The sequence below is a fragment of the Camellia sinensis genome, chromosome 4 (assembly GCF_055761805.1).
Source record: "Camellia sinensis isolate YWXY chromosome 4, ASM5576180v1, whole genome shotgun sequence".
Lineage (NCBI taxonomy): Eukaryota > Viridiplantae > Streptophyta > Magnoliopsida > Ericales > Theaceae > Camellia > Camellia sinensis.
In genome coordinates, this window is record NC_138964.1 from 194,985,089 (window position 1) to 194,999,477 (window position 14,389).

A 14,389-nucleotide genomic window follows, 5' to 3' on the forward strand; every position below is an offset into this window, starting at 1 on the left:
ACATGTGTTTTCAAAAACTTGATATCATGGTCAGTAGAGGCCGATCTTTGATCGGGCGAGCGGGGGTGTTCATAGCTGACCTTCCGTAATCGTACCCAAGTTTCCGAGCCGAGGCAACTTTGGTGATGACGGACACGTGGCCTTAGGCAACGAGTCAGGTTTCCTAAATTCCCCCAAAATAAATATTTAGGTGGCAACTCTGTATCTGGCAAAGCAGTCCATGTTTGGTGCTTCTTTCTAAAAATCTGTTTTCCAAAACAATTTACCGAACTTGGACTCTTTGGTGATTTATCAATCTTGCATTGCACTTTGCGAGATTAGATTAAGAACCGTGACATTTGAGTCCGAACTGTAGTGAGCCCAAATGAACAAAATAGGATTCCTTCCCGGGGTGTTCGGGGACGTCTACCGCCCTTGGTGTCTCTTGATGCATGTGGGCGGGTTTGCGAGCTGGTAGGCTACTGCACTGCGATGTGCAGCTCTAAGGGGGGTGGATTGTAAGGTCCTAGTGTCCCACAACGGGAATGGAGAGGGAGTTCTTGGGCTGTAAAAGTAAAAATCTAGACCCTTATATAATATCGAGGCCTTTTCTCTGGTGGTGAAATCTCTAGTAGAACTCCCAGTTAACCGTGCTCAGGCTGGAGTAGTTTTGGAATGGGTGACCCACTGGGAAGAATGTGTGAAGTGTGGAAGCATTACACTATAAATCAATTTAGCTATGAAGATATCAAGATGAGATTTGTTCGATGTCTTCAGCCTTCAACCTAACTTCCTTAGTAGATATTGTGAAAGTTAGGTGTAAATATGAAAATGTAATTAAAAATTCCCCTTTTAGTCCCTAAAGTAAGAGATTTATGTCAATTTTGATCCTTAAATATTTAAATTGTGTCAATTTAGTCCTCGAAGTGTGAAAGTGCTTCAATTTAACTTTAAAGGGGTCATGTTCGGAGTTATTAAAAAATAAAAAAATAAAACTAATTTCGTCTCAGTTCATCTAAGCCAAGGGTAAACACTACAAGAAAATGCACTCTTGGCGACTAAAGTTTTAGTCGCCAAAAGTATGGTTTTTAGTCGCCGAAGCCTTTTCCCGACTAAATATTTTGGTCGCTAGATTTGTCGCGGGAAAACGGTCGGGGAAGGTTTTGGCGACTAAAAAAAATTTAGTCGCCAAAAGTCCTCTAAATGGCTACTAATGTTTTAGTAGGGAAACGTACGAGGTATTGGCGACTAAATTTTTTTAGTAGCAAAAAGTCATAAATTGGCGATTAAATATTTAGTCGCCAAATGTTTTTAAATAAAATTAATTTTCATTTTTAGCGACTAAAACTTTTAGTCGCCCAAAGTATCATTTATTGTTAGCTACTAAATATTTAGTAGCAAAAAAAAATTAATTTTCATATTTTTTTTTTAGCTACTAAACTATTTAGTCGCCTAAAGTCTCATATATTTTTTACTACTAAATTTTTAGTCGCCAAAAAATCTTTATTTTGTTTTTGGCTACTAAATTTTTAGTAGCTAACAAGTTTTATTTTATTTTTTTGGCTATTAAACATTTAGTCACCAAAAACTTTATTCAATGTTATTTTTTATTATTATTATTATTAATTTCTGCACAACTTGTATTTATTTCGTGCAACTTGCACCCTGTATATGAACAAAACAATACATATGTCAATTTCTATTTCACTTTCAACCATCTAAAAATTTGGTCATGTAACATCAAATTCTATACAAACCAAATATAATCCAACCCAAAATAATAATTCCATACAAACAGATAATCATACAAAAATGATGTCCTCCGTATACAAAAAAGAAATATCCACTAGTAATCTATACCACCAGAAAATAACTTCATCTCTATTGGATCAACAACTATTGCAGTAATTGGTAGTGGAAAAGCTCGAGTTTGTAAAAGTCTTCCAGTAACAAGGTCCCATACCTACAATACGAAAATAAGTCATTTCGAGAAACAAAAATACTCATGCTAGGAAGATATTATTATGAAACATTTAACATAATTAAGTAACCTAGCATGTACCATCGAGGGAGCTTGATAAAACATTTAACAAAAATACTCATGTTAGGAAGATATTATAAAGAGCTTTTTCTTTGTCAATAATTGGACTTGACTTTTTCATTAATATAATCATGACATTTAGCTAACTAGTTGTTTTAGACCATCGCATCATGAGTGGAATGTAAAGAATACAAAGACCAGTTGCAGCTGCATAATAACAAAATCACCGAGGGCAGTGCGAAACCCTCTTTCCAGACCAATTTCCATAACCATTGGCGGCACCAGATGCAATCCCAGCTGAAAGACAGACTGAGTTGCCAAAGCCTCTTCAAGGGCTTTGCATTGACGAATGGCAGCATCCTCCAAGATTCGCTTTTCTATCCCACTCAATACCAAATATAAACGTCCATACAAGAATACATACACAGTAAGCACAGTAACCTGGAAAAACAGGATCATTGTTTCAAACTATAGACATATATTCATGTACTGAATGTAACCAGAATTCCTGGGTATGCACAAATATACAATGAAAACTATAAGAACTACCACCTCCCATAAGGGAAGTAGTAGTACAACCAGCTTCAAGGTATGGGCAGTAGCATTGCTCATGAACAAGTACAAAATTAGAATACCCAAGTACTACTACTGGTAGTAATAAATTAAATGTATTTCTTAATTTTTCCCCATGAACTGTCTAAACAGAGACCATCTCGAAACAAATGACGTCTATGAGCAAAATTGTCCAGAGTTTACCCCCCACCCCACAAAACCCTTGCACTCACATGCATGCACATTTAGTTTGTTCCTTTTTTCTTTTCTTTTTTTTTTCCATTTTTTTTTTTAACTAGTCAACTTAAGAATCACTTCCCAACTGAGGGTTCAAATTCCCACTTATCATCACGTAGTCCCTCAAGAAGGACCGTCCTTACCATAACTAAGGCAACCTAGTCACATAAATTGCAACGGCAACATGATCATACTTATCTGTGAATAGTTGGAAATTTTCATCTGACTAGAAGACATAACTTAATTCAAGAAGATTAACTTGATTAACATACCATGCTACTAAAGTAAAAACCAACTGTTGTAAAATAGAATGACAACATTCTATAGAAATCAAACTGGCATCCAAGCCGATAAACATCACGGCTAAGTGTCTGCTCTCCTTTTCCATTTGCAACTTTAGCCTCAAAAAGAGATATCTGATTCATTCCAACATCACGCTCCTTGCCTACTTGTATGTATTCATGATGCGTTATGTATCCTCCACGTAAAGTTGAATTATAACCTGAAAAGATTTACACAATTAACCATCAATTATATTAAAAGTTTGCCATCTTTTGAAGAACTAAAAGATATAATAATATTATGTCCACTAATGGGTGCCATGATATTTTTTAATCTCTTATGTAACTCCATCCAGCTTATTAAAAAGTATGTAAAATATGACTTTAAGCCTATTATAGGTTTTGCTTCTGTTTTTAATTGAAGATAATATTTTTTTGACTACTATTTTTTTGACTACTATTTGAGTCAACATTCTATAGAAATCTACTTGAGTTATCTTATGTCTTTCATTTCTATTCTCTTTCTCTTTTCTATACTCTTCTCTTTCTTTTTTCGAGAATACTGACATGGTATCGGAGCAATCTATCTAAGAAACCAAACTGCTTCCAGCACTTTTCCTCTTCTACTTTCTTTTTGCCCCACTTCATTACTTTATTGCTCTTTATTTGATTCAACTCATTCAAGTTAGAAGCTTCAATGGGTTAAAGAAAGGAGTTCTAAGAGCAGAATAGACTAAATAGGGTGTAAACTATTAATGTAATCAGTAGATGAAACCATGGCAAAAGTAATAGTACCTGCTACCAAAAGAGAAGAAAACATTGTCATATAACAGTATATGTAGATAAAGAGGGGGGAAAAAAAGTAAGCTACTAAGGCTAGGTTGCAAAGTATATAAAGAGGGGTGTTGAGATGTATGTATTCTATTCCTCCAAATTGAAGAAAGGAAAAATGGCACAAAAGGATGCTTAAAGGAACATTTGTGTTTACATTTCTCATTTTTTGGCAAGAAGCAAAACAACAATATACGGATACTCTCAGACGTAAGAGATTGATGTTTCCATGTTCTGTGCTCTAATAGAAAACAAAATGACAAAACACAATGCGTGATTAAAACGATGCTTAAAGGAACACCAAAACGATGTTTTGTGTTTACATTTCTCATTTTTGGCAAGAAGTGATATGACAATACTCCGGATACTCTTAGAAGTAAGAGTTTGATGTTTCAATTTTCTGTGCTCTAATAGAAAGCAAATGACAAAACGCAATTTAGCCTTCAGTAAGAAATTCAATGTTTCAATCCACTTCTAAGAAATTTAGCCTTCAGTAAGGGCCCATTAACAGACAGAGTGTAAACTCCAGTTTGTTTTGCTCAGAAAAAATTCAAGAACACAAAAACAATAATATAGTCTAGGGCAAATTAATTAAAAACTTTTAATTTTCCTTTGCAAGACCTAAGCTACAGTTGTTTGTTGAGTTTTTTTTTTTTTTTCAAGTTGGTTTAGGCATATTATCAAACACATGGTGAACAATAGATGGAAGCCAAAACATCTCAATCTCTTAGTCAAAGATATTTGCAAACACATGGTGGATAAAGCATCTCATACCAAAAAAAAAAAAAAAACAGAGCATCAATAAAATAAGGCCATGGAATCTCATAAAAAAACAACACAACATCAATAAAATAAGGCCAGTTAAATAAAGTCAACCATGCATGTTTGAGAAGACTAACAGACAGGAATACTAATTAACTGAATAAACATTATGTAACTTCTAAACCAAAGCCTTAACTCAGGAGCCAAGACTATAGAAATGTGGTGGCCTCAACAAAATTATTCCGCAGGTGTTCAGTTTAATTCAACAGAACCATGACTTGTGTCTACTTTCTCTTACTCTTTCTGCCATTTCAAAATTTCAAGATCCAAATATTAAAACGAACTCATTAATAGTAGGAATAGATGATTCAACTAACTGGAAAAAAGAAAATCATCTAAACCCTAGATGAAGTGTGAGAAACGGGGAAATATGGGAAGGGAGAAAGAGAGAGAGAGAAACAGAGAGAGAGGGAATGGCTCGACATAGAGAGAGACCCAGATCGACAATGAAGGAGAGGACCGAACGTGACAGTGACAAACCTGTGATTTGCGGCAGTGGTGGTGGTGATTTCGGCGATGGCGGTGGCGACGTGGGACGGTGGGGATGGACGGTGGTCAGCAACAGTGGTAGTGACAGTCAGTGGTGAGAGGGAGAGGCAGAGGGAGAACCGCTGAAGAAAGAGAGAAGAGGCGCTGGTTTGTGGTTTGGAAACCAAGATATATATATTACACCATTGGCGACTAAAAGTTTTCAGTCGCTGAAAGTATTTCATAAATCCCTCCAAACTATCTAAAATATCTACCTCCAATAATTTCTAGGTATTGGCGACTAAAATTATTTTTCGTCGCTGAACATAAACTTTTGGCTACTAAAATTTTGGTCGCCAAAAGTAAAAAATAATTTTTTATTTTCCAATCGGCGACTAAAGAGTTTTAGTAGCCAAATCTCTACCTACGGCGACTAAAATTATTTTTTGTCACTGAAAATGCACTTTTGGCGACTAAAAAGGTAAAAAATTATTTTTTTATTTTTCAATCGGCGACTAAAGCGTTTTAGTAGCCAAATCTCTACCTACGGCGACTAAATTTTTTTTTTGTCGCCAATTCTGGTATTTTTGGTGACTAAATTTTTTTTTAGTCTCCAATAAACAATATACCCCGACTAAAAAAATTTAGTAGCTAAATATTTTTACTTTTGCAGACTAAAAACATTTTTAGTCGCCATTTCTACAACTTTTGGTGACTAAATCTTTTTTAGTCACCGATTTTGGTCGCCAAAGGTGCATTTTGTTGTAGTGAAAACATGGAAACAATAAATACATATTTTGGTTATCTAATATGAAAAAAAAAATACCAAAAAAATAATTTAGAGAGAAATATTTTGGTTATTTAATATGTGTGGTATTTATATATCAAAACATATTGAACGAGGCACTACAAGGAAAAAAAAATTGGGACAAAAAAATTTCTTACCAATAAAATTGACAACCGAGATCTCGTTCACGGCAAAAAGTAAGATTTGAGCAATTTTTTATTTTTATTTTTATTTTTTTGCATTAAGGATATTTTATTTTCTTATAGTACTAAAAATATTTCCCTCAAAAGATGTTGACACTTTCTTTTTTTTTTTTTTTTTTTTGGGATGAGTTGTATTTCATTGACAATTTTTTCATCACAAAAATTGCCTTTTCCTATAACACGCGTTTGATTTTTTTTGATATATAAATAATATATACATATTGAATTACTGGAATATTTCTCGACAAATTATCTTTTGACTATTTTTTAATTTTTAATTATTTGTATTTGGGAATTGTAAATTTTACCCCTTATTTATTAAAAAATGAGAAGAAACTAGGTTGAAGGACCAAATCGAAACACATTTTATATATTGAGAACTAGATTGACATAACTTAAACATAAGAGACCAACATTGCACATATTGCTTACTTTGGATATTTAAAGAGTGATTTTTTAATTGAATTTTCACATTTATTTATGACTTTAATGATATCTACAAATAGAGTTAAGTTAAGAGACCAAATTGAAACACTTGAGAACTAAATGTACACAATTTAAATGTTATGGATCAAAATGATACAAACCCCATACTTCAGGTACAAAAAGGATAATTTACCATTTTGTTTAATTATTTATTATTATAAAGAAATGCTTATGTATTTTTTTTGGATAAATTATACTTTGCCCCCTTTATGTTTGTTAACTTTCTCACTTTAGCCCTTAAAGTTTATTTTTTTCCACTTTGGCCTTTTGTGTTTCAAGTTTTTCTCAGTTTACTCTTAAAGTTAACTTCTGTTGAAAGTTAGAAAGAAAATGACACATTGATAGCTACGTAGCATAAAAATATTTTATTGTATATAATTCACATCTCTGACACAAACTCAAACCTCAATTTAATAATATGTTTTTTTTTTTTTTATGTTATGTGAAAGTTATTGTGATACTTTTTGTCTAATTTTGAATAAAAGTTAGCTTTAGGAGTAAACTGAAAAAAAAAAAAAAATTAAAATATGAAGGGTCAAAGTGAAAAAAATCAAACTTTAGAGATCAAAGTGAGAAAGTGTTTAAACATAGAGGGGCAAAGTGTAATTTACCTTTTTTTTAAAAAACTTCATCCCAACCCAACCCAACCCATCAAAAAGTAAGAAATTAGCTTCTTTCATTTCAATTTAATTTTCTTTTTATAATTGCATCTTTTTGAATTTGGGGATTTTATTGTAATTTCTGTCTACTTTGAATTTGGGAGAAAGAAATGGGAATGTGGTGTGATGGACATTACCAGTAACCGCTTTAACCGCCATTTTCAAATGAACACACACACCCAACAAATTTAAAAAACAAAAGCAAAAAAAAAATAAATAATGTTGACACAAAGTGAGACCCCGTACTTGAAAAATCATCAAAAATCAGAAGCAAAGAAAACAATCTGTTTTGGGTATTCAGTCAGAAAAGAAAGGAAAAGTGTGGTTTCATGGAAAGACACAAATCAGAAGAAATGATCAAGAAAGGTCCATGGACAGCCGAGGAAGTACTCGTCAAATTTGTGAACAAGTATGGCCCTAGAGATTGAAGCTCCATTCGATCGATGGGACTCTTGCCCAGAACTGGCAAGTCCTGTCGTCTCCGATGGGTCAACAAGCTCAGAACCAATTTGAAAATGTAAATTTCCAACTCTATGGTTTTTTGTTTTGTTTTGTTTTTTTTTTTGGAATCACTAAGAAAATATGGTTTATCAATTTTAGTTTTTAATGATGGTGTTACATGTGTTTTAAATTCTGTATCTATACATATGGATTGTAATTCTAATGACTGTTGATGATGATGGTGGTGAAATGAAAAGTGGGTGTAAGTTTTCAGCAGAGGAAGAAAGAGTGGTGATAGAGATGCAGGCAAGGTTTGGGAACAAGTGGACCGCTATAGCGTCGCATTTGCAGGAAAGAACTGACAATGATGTCAAGAATTTTTGGAGTAGTAGGAAGAAGAGGCTGGCTAGATTTCTTCAGTCAACTTCACCGCTGTGACAGACCAACTCATTGGCTGTTCATGAAATGCCCACTCTGCATAAATTTTTTGTTTGATTTGTGTTGGAACAATCTTCTCAATACAATAAATAAAATTGAAACAAATTCAAACAAATAAAATAAATAACGTATCGAATAATAGATCTGGTGTTTATAGGCAAAATACACTGTCCGAACAGGTGCAGTAAAGAGCCGAAGAAGTATGAACCTGTTTGAACAAATACTGTTCAAAATTCAAACAGATCTGCAACAAATTTTTTGAATTTGTTGGGCAGTTGCGGACCTGTAACTGCTGGGCAGTTATTTGGCAGTTTCAAATAGTTAACTCTGTTGGAAATTTCGGACTGGGAGAGGTAAATTTGGACAGAACATTTTAAATTCAATTTTGGCACCAAAATTTGAATTTAATTTCATTAAGTTTTTCTGAAAAAAATTCAAATGAATTTTATCCAAAAAATTAATATTAGAACTGACCCAACCCACAACCACGCCCGGTCGAATGGGCGGCGGCGCGCAAGGGGTGGTTTGGGCTAAAGTTCAATTTGTCCATAACTTCTCCCTTTTACAAACTTGGGGTGCCCCTTGGAGTCCAACCCAAGTTAGTACACCAAGAGTTTATATATTCACAAAAACTCTCTTAAAGTTTCAATGTGGGACAACCCATTTCAAGGAAACCCACGTTTACTTCTTTAATTGTCTATTCCACGAACCCGAAAACGACGTCAACTTCTCATTCATTCATAAATGGTTTTGACGTACCGTTTTCACCGTGTGACGTACCATGCGGCAAGGAACACATCACCTCTTCGGACCCACCCAACTTAAGTTAGTACACCAACAACTTATATACCTACAAAAACTCTCTTAAAATTTTAATGTAAGAAAACCCATTTCAAGGAAACCAACATTTACTTCTTTAATTGTCCATTTCACGAATCCGAAAACGACGTTAACTTTCCATTCACTCATAAATGATTTAGACGAACTGTCTTCACCATGTGACTTATCATGCAATAAGGAACATATCACCTCTTCGGACCCATCCCAAAAGACATTTGGAGTCTACTTAATTTTGAACTCAAAGTTGGCCCAAAGTAAGTCTTATAAAACCAAAATTTCCAACAATTTGTTATCATATGATATAGGTTTTTAAATGCTTAAATTTCATGTAATATGGTTTCAACGGTGATGACTGTTTTGCAATTTGCAAATCATTAGTCATTTTAAAAAAAAAAAATTAACAATTTAACCTTACACAAGCATTTGGGACAGGGTTGTGTAAGTAGTTCTTTTCAATCATGTTTGATTTTATGAATGTGGGATTATTTTGTTGACAGAGGTCACACAACTTGTTTTGGGATTAGAATTCATCACAAAATGACGAAAATATCCTCCTCGGGTTAAATTTATCTTGGGATATTGTGAGAGTGAATTAAACATATCCTAATTACTAGATAAAATAGAGCTTTTATTGTGTTTAGCCATAGTTTCACTTTGCAGTTATTTTAATACTATACCAACAGAAAATTTATACACAACGATTTGACAAATTTGTATTCATTTGTTTCATATTTTAAACTAAAAAATTTACCAATTGACTTATTATTTAAAAAATATCATTGTCATATCATCATGGTAAAATTTCCTGTATTACAAATCATTTTTCTTTTTCTAACTATGTATACATGCTATCAGGCACCCGAGTTCACTCCCCACAAATGAAAGAAAGAATCCTATTCAAAGTTTCAACCTTGCTCTTCTTCTTCCATGGAGGACCCTAAAATGATCCAGATAATGCCACAACCTAATTTTATGAACCTAAACATGGCCAACATAGATTCAAGCCATCCCTCACTTAACACCACAGAGACAGATACAAAGCCTTCAAATGAAACCCTACTCCAACTCTCCTTCACCCACCTACCAAACTCAAAACTAGACCTCCCAATCTTGCCAGAAAGCCATGCTGAACCCAACTAACTTGATGTGTTCACTAGTCATCAACAACAGGCCTTTGAACTTGGAGATGTGTCACAACTAATCAACTTTGGCTGCTGATAAAAAAAAAACTAATCAACTTTGGCTCACCATTTTTTTGAAGTGGAGGGCATTGGGAGGGATGATGAAAGAGCCAATAACGACAGGCTTGCAAGCCCTGACAGTTTCTTCGATGAGTTACCGTCTGACATGTTTGACTATCTTGAGCCATGTCCAAGCTCATCTCCTCTCTGAATTGCTGGTGAGAAGTGTACTGTACTTACTCATGAAGAAAGGAAGTTCTATGTGTATGATTTGTTTATTAAATATGGTAGTTACATCTATTATTAGATGGCACACGATTTTCTATTTCTAAATGTTAAATATGGTAGTTACATCTATTATTAGATGGCATACGATTTTCTATTTCTAAATGTTTACGTTTCTCTATTTTAACGCATTTTTAAATTATTATATTATGTTTTGAGATTTTTATATTTTAAGATTCTCAAATAATTTAATGACTAGAAATATATTAAAATAAATGGACAGAAGCATTTGGGAATAGGGGATCCTTAGCTATTGGATCATGTGAATTGCATTACTATATGATAATTAATAGTGAGGACAAAAAACTCAAACATAAAGTGTGATACAAATAAATTCTTAATTTAAATTTTATTATATAAGAGTTAAATTTAAATCACCTATTATTGAATACTAGTTAGTGGTCGAATGAGGAGAAATGTATTTGTTTTCATGTTTTGCTAATGTCTTCTTTGTAAGAGATTACTGTTCAAAAAGTTGGTATTTACCTCATAGTGCTTCTTCTTGAGTGATAGAAAATAAGGTCAACTATTGGTCTTTATAATTTTGGAAAAAAATTATTTAAATTATTAATTTTTTTTAGATTGGAATTATTATGATTTTAATTTTATCAATTTAAATTTTGTACTTAAATTTTCAGTTCTATGTTATCTATCTATCATCTTCCCTTATAATTTCAGTGGAAAATGACTAGTTCATCATAGTTCAACTTGTGTGAAATTTTCTAATGATAAATTACTAGCAAATTTTACCCAACAAGAAAATAGATAACTCATATTGATTCCTACCCAATAATTTTGTTGAGGAAAAACTAACTAACAAATTATTTATACAGTATTTATCATAAGAATAATATAACAGTAATATTTTTACAATTAATTATCACTTTCATGGGTCATTTATATTGACAAATATTAGGCCCACAACATGCCCAAATCATTATGCATAATTTTTTTTTTTGTATAGTTCTTTTTTTTGGGGTAGGGGAGGGGGGTAGATTTTATAGTGTTACACTTTTGTTAATAATAAGGTGACTTTGGTTGGCAGACGTGTTAAAGTAAGCTTCCATTGGTTGGGGACCTAATAGAAAACTTGGTCGGCCAAGAGGCCAAAGAATAATATGTTCTTCTTGTTATTCTTGCAAGCGTAACCGATGCATTGGGGCAAGAATGCATCAGTTCCACTTGCAGGAATGATAAGAGCAACATATGAAGTATTGCCAAAGCCTTAATTGATGATGTAAATAGAAGGTTGTAAGCTCTAGGAAGTGCTACCAACATTTGCGGAGGACGACATGCTTGAGAACAAAAATTCTTCTTCATTTTTTTGGATTTGTTCTCCGAAGAGTATTTCTCTCAAAGGTTCCTGCATTTCTTCTCTAGCCAATGTCCTCATTATTGTCCTTATGTTGCTACATTTTGGTCTACATTCAGAGGGACATCATTACAAGAGACACTTTGAGAAGGAGTATTTGGCTCCGACTGCAATTCTTCGAAGCTCTGACTAGTTTCAATATTGATGCTTGGAGAAGGCAACCATCAATGCTCAACATTAAATTGATTCATCCAGTCAATAGAAGAGTTGCTTCGATGTTCCCTCAGGGCTGATTAGGGTTTCACAAACAAGATTTCTTTGCAATCTTGAAATCATATCACCAAAATTAGTAATTTGTAGTAACATGTTTACCAATAAGCAAGAATAATAAGTACTTATAAATGTACAAGTATATAAATGAACTTTGAGTTTTTGAAAAAAATCTTTTAGTTACCTAGAATATAATAACGGTGAATAGCACGCATCATTTAACATTAAGAATATATATATATATATATATATATATGAAACAAACAAAATCTATACAAAGGGGAAAAAAAAAGAGGGGAGACAGGGAGTTCTAGTACAAAACGTGAAAAAAATAAAATTAATAGCAATACAAATAATTTTTGGATTTCCAAACTTGAAGATTGATACATCCTTGAAACTAAATGATTTCACACATCAATGAGCACAAGACTGTATGGGTACATAAATAGTAAGAGGGGGATTCCTTAATTTTACTTTGGACTGAACTCGTTTGGGTCGAGCTGAGTGGGCCAAGCTTGTTGGACCGAACTATGTCTGTGTGATCAGTGGGCACCTTGGGGTTAAGGATCCCGGTCCGGTTGAGCCGGAGTGACTTTAGTCTGCTAGCCCGGTGGGATAGCGCACTTTAGTGAGTTAGACAGGACTTCCAAGTTTGGGCCGACCGGGCAGGAGAGCTGTCAGAATTTGGGAGCTCGGTGGAAGAACTGCGCGGTGGGAAGTAATCAAGGAAACCGGTCAAGAGGAATGGTTGCGTCGGCAGGTCATAGTGCCGCACTGATAGTAGCCCGGTTGGAAGTGCTGTGCGGTTACACGGCATCGCGGAAAGGAGGTTCCGCAAATCATACATTAATTCAGTTTGGCGGGTTTTGTTAGGTGGTATTTAGCTGTTTTAGCGCTAACACGTGGGGAAATGTGAGAGGAGAGCAGGTCCAAGCGTCCTGAGAGGACTGGGTGCGAAAGCAAGCGCAGAAACCATATAAACAAGATTACATCTCCATATAGAGGCATGGTGAAAAAACTGAACTATCACATTGTAACCTCTCTCTTCTCTCTCTCTCTAAAGGTGTGCTAACTTGATCGTCGGAGAGGTTTTTTGGCAACACACCGCCGTTGTGTTCGCAGGTTAATCGGAACGAAGCAGAGTTTGGATGCGAGGAGTACAGGCGGTATTGGATATTTGCTCCCCGTACAATTGGCACCGTCTGTGGGAAGTCGAAGCAAACATAACCTTGTCCTCCAAGCTCATCGGATCATCTTTCATGGAGAACAACGACGAAGTACCATTGTTTGCCATCGACGGTATTACCCCAGAGTGAGTCCGACGGAGAGACGGACTTCCTGCCGTTCCGAACATGGCGGGCCTAAAGACCTCACCAGGAGGACTCTCCAAAGATGTGCGAGATAAGAGCTCCAGGAGCACTGATCACTCGCGGAATCCGGATGGGCACCGGTGGTGAAGAGATTTGCACGCTCAACGCCTGGCGCATAAGTTGAGGGACCAAGACGACGTCATCCGGAGAATGGTGGCAAAGATGGAAGCTCTCAAGCGGCAAGTCAAAAGGAAGGGTGTTGCTGGAGTGGGTGACCACAGTGAGCTCACCCATGAGCTCACCCAACCTCGCCGCTTAGGCAGCCAGAACTAGCGACACATGTCCTTTCTCTCCATTACCAGAAGCTATGGGATTGGAGACTCTGACCCGTCGGCAGAGAAGTCTTGCGCACAAGATAGCAGTTACCGTCCCTCACGTCCGCCGACGACGTCAAGATATTCCTACACCGCTTGTTTGGAAGACTTGAGGGACGTCTTGAAGGAACGAACGCGCCGACGGGAGTCTCAAAGGGTGCCAACTCTCTAGCGATTATCCTATAGAGGTTGCACCAGTGAAGAAGTCGTAATGTCACCATCCAGTTCAGTCGTACCTGTCTCTTTGGACAAAAATTTGGCAAGGCTGAGCGCCACCCCCTTCTCCCTTGAGATAGAGACCACATCGCTTCCAGCGTGATTTCACTAGCCCAAATTTATGCTTTATGATGAAAAAACCAATCCGTACATGCACGTAAGCCACTTTCAGCAGGTTATGGCTAGATACAGGCGTAATGATGCGCTCATGTGCCTTATTTTCCCGTTGAGTTTGGGCGAGTTGGGCTTGAAGTGGTTGGAGAGGCTTCTGAAGGAAAGCATCGAAAGGTGGCAGCAGTTGGCAGAAGCATTCGTGACTTGATTCAAAACCAACACTAAAACGGCAAAGGAAGTTGACCACCTCCTAAGTGTCAAG

The 14,389-nt window shown here is 35.5% G+C and overlaps 1 long non-coding RNA gene across 3 annotated transcripts; it reads right to left on the reverse strand.

Moving 5' to 3' along the window:
- Positions 1-1,653: 1,653 nt before the first annotated feature.
- LOC145789807 (uncharacterized) lies at positions 1,654-5,682 on the reverse strand. 3 transcript variants are annotated; one of them, XR_014328178.1, is made up of 3 exons: positions 3,658-4,472; positions 3,082-3,311; positions 1,654-2,461 (listed from the first exon to the last, which is right to left on the reverse strand). It is a non-coding gene; the product is annotated as an uncharacterized LOC145789807 (long non-coding RNA). The 3 variants fall into 3 exon arrangements; XR_014328176.1 differs by lacking the exon at positions 3,658-4,472 and adding an exon at positions 5,224-5,682 and having other exon boundaries at positions 1,654-3,311; XR_014328177.1 differs by having other exon boundaries at positions 1,654-3,311.
- Positions 5,683-14,389: the final 8,707 nt, after the last annotated feature.